Consider the following 5,940-nt stretch of genomic DNA (forward strand, 5'->3'; position numbering starts at 1 on the left):
CTCCTCCTCCTCCTCCTCCTCTTCCTCCTCCTCCTCTTCCTCTTTCATGCATGCTCGGAGGGTCAGGAAGGAATGCTGAGAGAGAGAGAGAGAGAGAGAGAGAGAGAGAGAGAGAGAGAGAGAGAGAGAGAGAGAGAGAGAGAGAGAGAGAGAGAGAGAGAGAGAGAGAGAGAGAGAGAGAGAGAGAGAGAGAGAGAGAGAGACAAACCTATGAGTGGAGGAGGAGGAGGAGGAGGAGGAGGAGGATAAACAAAGAGGGGAGGAGACGAAAGAGAGGAGGAAGAACAAGGGGTCATGGAGAGAGAGAGAGAGAGAGAGAGAGAGAGAGAGAGAGAGAGAGAGAGAGAGAGAGAGAGAGAGAGAGAGAGAGAGAGAGAGAGAGGGGTACAGGTGAAGCAAGGAGGGACCAAGGTATAATGAGGGGACCCTTATTGACCAGCTAACTCTCTCTCTCTCTCTCTCTCTCTCTCTCTCTCTCTCTCTCTCTCTCTCTCTCTCTCTCTCTCTCTCTCTCTCTCTCTCTCTCTCTCTCTCTGTGTGTGTGTGTGTGTGTGTGTGTGTGTGTGTGTGTGTGTGTGTGTGTGTGTGTGTGTGTGTGTGTGTGTGTGTGTGTGTGTGTGTGTGTGTGTGTGTGTGTGTGTGTGTGTGTGTGTGTGTGTGTGTGTGTACTTAGGCCTTGAAGAGAGAGAGAGAGAGAGAGAGAGAGAGAGAGAGAGAGAGAGAGAGAGAGAGAGAGAGAGAGAGAGAGAGAGAGAGAGAGAGAGAGAGAGAGAGAGAGAGAGAGGAAAAATAGAAAGATGGAGGAAAAAGGGTCTTTCAAGGGGAAAATTTGAAAGGAAAATAAGTGAATAAGTAAATAAATAAATCTTAAAGGGGAGAAGAGAAAATGGGAAGGGAAACTGTAAAATCAAGGAAAAATAAAGGAAAGGAAAAAAATAAAGGAAAATAGAATAAAAAATAATAAGATAAACAAACAAGAACTGAAGGGGGAAAAATGGGAAATTTTGATGGAAAACTGTAGAACTTGTAAAAATGAAGGGAAAACTTTGAAAACAGGAAAAAATAGAAAAAAAATTGTTGGAATTAAAAAAAAATGAAGGAAAAATATGTATTCAATGGTTTGCAGGGGAAAAACAAGGGGGGAGAGAGAGAGAGAGAGAGAGAGAGAGAGAGAGAGAGAGAGAGAGAGAGAGAGAGAGAGAGAGAGAGAGAGAGAGAGAGAGAGAGAGAGAGAAATATGAGGAAAAACAGGTAAGGGGGAGACATTTGAGAGAAAAGAGGAAAGAGAGAGAAATGAAAAGAGGAAACAACTAAAGAGAGAGAAATTAAAGAAACACAAACAGAGGAAAATAATAAACATACAAGGGAAGAGAAAACAAAGATGAAAGAGGAGAGAAGGAAAACAAATAAGAGGGGAAATGAGGAGAGGGAGAAGGGGAAATAGGTGAGAGAGAGAGAGAGAGAGAGAGAGAGAGAGAGAGAGAGAGAGAGAGAGAGAGAGAGAGAGAGAGAGAGAGAGAGAGAGAGAGAGAGAGAGAGAGAGAGAGAGAACGTTAGAGGAGGAAGGACAGGTAAAGACGAGGGCAGAGAGGAAGAGAGGAAGAGGGGAAAGAGAGGAGAGAGGAGTGAGGGGAGAGGGGAGAGAGGGAGAGGGGAGAGGAATACTTATTAAGCGTCGAGAGATGATCTGTGAAGCGGAATCTTACGAGTTATAATATACTACTACTCCTCCTCCTCCTCCTCCTCCTCCTCCTCCTCCTCCTCCTCCTCCTCCTCCTCCTCCTCCTCCTCCTCCTCCTCCTCTCACTTCCATGTATTGCCTATTAATCTTCTCTATTTTCTTTTTTTATTTTTTTTCTATACATTTATTTTCTCTGGTTATTTTCTTCCTCTTTCCTTTCCTCCTCCTTCTTCACAAGCTAATCCTCTCTTCCTTTTTCTCCCTCCTTCTTTCACTATCCATGCCTTCTCTCATTTCCCTTCCTCCTTTCCTTCGATTTCCTTTTCCTTCCTCCTCCACCTCCTTCACGATCTAAAGCTCTCTTCCTTCCTTCCTTCCTTCCTTCCTTCCTTCCTTCCTTTCTCCCTTTCTCCCTCAATACTTCTTTCTTCTCTTCCGTCCCTACAAAGTGTTTTTCTCTGTCTTTCTTCCTCCTTCCTTTATATATTCCTCTTTCCTTCCCCCTTCTCTCTTTCCTTCTTTGTCTTTCACAAACCAATATTTTTTTTCCTTCTTTCTTTCTCTCCCTCCTTCACAACCCATCCTGTTCTTCTTTTCCTTCTTCTTTCCTCCCTCAATCCTTCTCTCCTTCGTCCTTCCTTCTCTGCCTCCTTAACAAACCAATCTTTTCTTCCTTCTTCCTTCATAAATTCCCCTCCTTCCTTCATATTACAACCGTGTCTCCTTTCTCTCTCCTTAGCTTTTTCTCCTCCTCCTCCTCCTCCTCCACCTCCTCCTCCTCCTCCTCCTCCTCCTCCTTCTTCCTTCACAAACCAAACCATTCTCTCTTCTTATATCCTCCCTTTATCCTTCCTTCCCTCCTTAACAGACCATTCCTCTCTTCCTTTTTCCCTTCCTCTTCCTCCTCCTGCAGAGTCACACAGCCGCGCCTCCAAGCCAAACCGTTCTTCCTTCTTCCTTCCTTCCACTCTCTATCCTTCCTTCCCTCCTTAACAGACCATCTCCCTCTTCCTTTTTTCCTTCCTTCCTCCTCCTCCTCCTCCTCCTCCTGCTGCAGTCACACAACACTCGCCTCTTCCTGTTTTTGTTTCTCCGTGTCAGTTTTTAGAAGCATGTTCATTTATCTCCATAAATTTCATACGCGCGGGAGGATAAACACGCCCCTGAAAGCAAGCACCCGCACACCTCCTCCTCCTCCTCCTCCTCCTCCTCCTCCTACTCCTCCTCCTCCTCCTCCTCCTCCTCCTCCTCCTCTTCCTCCGCCGCCGCTGTCTTCCGTTTATCATCTACTCGCATTCCTTCTTTCAATTTCTACAGCTCTCTCTCTCTCTCTCTCTCTCTCTCTCTCTCTCTCTCTCTCTCTCTCTCTCTCTCTCTCTCTCTCTCTCTCTCTCTGCTTCTGCTATCACCACCACCACCACCACCACCACTACTACTACTACTACTACTAATACTACTGCTACTTCTACTACTAAGCTACTATATTTCTGCTTCCTCCTTTTTCTTGCTATCATTTAATCATAATCTTTCCTTTTTCTTCCTTCAGTTTCTTCTTTCTCTTTTTCTCACCTCTCCCTCTTCTTCTCTTCTCTCCCTCAATTCTTTTTTTATCCCTCTTTATCATTATCTTATCCTCTCTCTTCCTCCTCCTCCTCCTTTTGTCTTCTCACTTCCCCTCCTCCTCCTCCTCCTCCTCCTCCTCCTCCTCCTCAAATTTCTCGGCATTCTATTGTTTTCATACTTTCTCTCCTTTTTCCTTACTTTCACATTCTTTTCTACCTTTCTCTCCCATTTCCTCCCTCTCCTCCTCCCTATCTCTTCTTCCCTTTTCCCTTTTCTCTCCTTTGTTAATTCCTCTTTTCCCAATTAAAACATTTCTTCCTCTTATTTTTTTTCTCTATCTCCCTCTTCCTAAAACAACCTCCCTCTTCTTCTTCCTCTTCCTTCTCCTCTTCCTGTTCTTCCCTTTTTTATTCTCTTGTCATTTCTCTTCCTTTTCTTTTCCTATTTTCCTTTTTCCTCATCTTCTCGTTCGCACCTAATGCACTCTTTTCCTCCTCCTCCTCCTCCTCCTCCTCCTCCTCCTCCTCTTCCTCCTCCTCCTCTTCTTCCTCCTCCTCCTCTTCCTCCTCCTCCTCTTCCACCTCCTCCTCTTCCATCCCCTCCTCTTCATACCACGTTTCTCTCCACATTCCTCCATTACGCCTTCCTCACTTCCCCTTCCTTCTCCTCTTCATCCCCTCCCTCCCCTTCCCTCTCCCCATCACCCCTTCACCCCATCACCCCTGCAAACAGACTCCCTGCAGCTGCAACAATAAATTCAGCTGGTGTTGAGGTGTACCCTCAACCCTTCTCTTGCCCCTGAACCATCACCATCATCATCATCATCATCATCATCATCATCATCATCACCATTATCATCACTAACTGTTGTCATCACCACCAGTATTACCTCCAAATCACCATTACCACCACCACTACAATCATCACCATTATCACAATCATCAATACCACTATTGTTATCACCACCACCACCACCATCATCATCATGTCACTATCAGTCACTATCACTATCACCACCATCATTATCGTCAAAATATTATCATCACCACTACCATTACCACCACCATCACCATCACCATCACCATTTTCACCACCACCACCACCACCAGTACTTCTCACCCATCACCACCCATCACCACAAGACGCCCAAAAGTTCCTTCATCAAATTCTCCCAAGATCTTCCTCCTCTTCCCCCTCCTCCTTTTCCTCCTCCTCTCCTTCCTCCTCCTCTTCCTTTATTTACTTTAAGGATCGATCATGATTAGGAAAGTGTTTAAAATCTCCTCCTCCTCCTCCTCCTCCTCCTCCTCCTCCTCCTCCTCCTCCTCCTCCTCCTCCTCCTCCTCCTCCTCCTCTTCGTCTTACTTCTGCTCCTCCTTTGTTTACTTATAGACTTTCATCATCATCACAGAATTAAAGAGACAGAGTTAGTTCACATGATCGTCAAGGAAAATAAGGTGAATAGAAGCAAGAAGTAAAGCTAACAGTGTATTAGGATTCATCTTTACAAGTGTTTAAAAGTCCTGAAGTGAAAATGGAGTTGTGTTTGTTAATGATTAGAGAGAGAGAGAGAGAGAGAGAGAGAGAGAGAGAGAGAGAGAGAGAGAGAGAGAGAGAGAGAGAGAGAGAGAGAGAGAGAGAGAGAGAGAGAATGACAAAAAAAAGTAAAAGCGGGGAAAAATGACAGAGGAGGAACAAAAGGGAGATGACTGAGATTGAGAAGACAAAACAGGAGAAGCAGGAAAAAAATAACGAGGAAGAAGAGATACAGGAAAAAACAGAAGGAAGGGAGATGACTGAGAATGACAAGACAAAACAAGAGAAACAGGGAAAATAAGAGGAAGAGAGAGAGAGAGGAAGATAAATAAGGTAGAAGAGTAGAAAAAGAGAATTTACGAAGGTTAGAGAGAGAGAGAGAGAGAGAGAGAGAGAGAGAGAGAGAGAGAGAGAGAGAGAGAGAGAGAGAGAGAGAGAGAGAGAGAGAGATGAAGGAAAATAAAAGAGAGGAAAAGAAGCAAGGGGATGGAGAAAGAAGGAAGAGGAGGAGGAAGTAAACCTAAGAAAGAGATATGGAAAAAGAAAAAGAGCAAAGGACAGGGAAGAGAAGTAGGAAAGAGAAAGACATATAGAAATAATAGTAGAAAAAAAGAAAAGGAGAATGAGAAAAAAATACGAAAGAGGAAAAAAGATGGAAAGATAAAAAAAGAGAAGGGAAAAGGAAAAGAAAAAGGAAAAGAAGGGAAACAAGGAGGAAAGGTGGAGGAGACGTCATGCTCCAGTCAATAATTTCCAAGCCATTCCCCTTCCCTTCCCTTCCCTTCCCTTCCCTCCTCCTCCTCCTCCTCCTCCTCCTCCTCCTCTCCCCTCGGAGGTCAAAGGTGATGGAGCCCAAGTATCAGCACAACTATACACTACTGTTCTCCTCCTCCTCCTCTTCCTCCTCCTCCTCCTACTATATTTTACCAGCATCCTCTCTCTCTCTCTCTCTCTCTCTCTCTCTCTCTCTCTCTCTCTCTCTCTCTCTCTCTCTCTCTCTCTCTCTCTCTCTCTCTCTCTCTCTCTCTCTCTGCTGCAATCTTCCCATGTCCACACCCTTACAGTATTATTGGAGAGAGAATGAAAGAGGAGGAGGAGGAGGAGGAGGATCCAATGTTTAGGATGAGGAGAATCATTCGGTTGCGCAGCTGTGTCCTAAA

This window comes from Scylla paramamosain, chromosome 12 (assembly GCF_035594125.1).
Source record: "Scylla paramamosain isolate STU-SP2022 chromosome 12, ASM3559412v1, whole genome shotgun sequence".
NCBI classification, from domain to species: domain Eukaryota; kingdom Metazoa; phylum Arthropoda; class Malacostraca; order Decapoda; family Portunidae; genus Scylla; species Scylla paramamosain.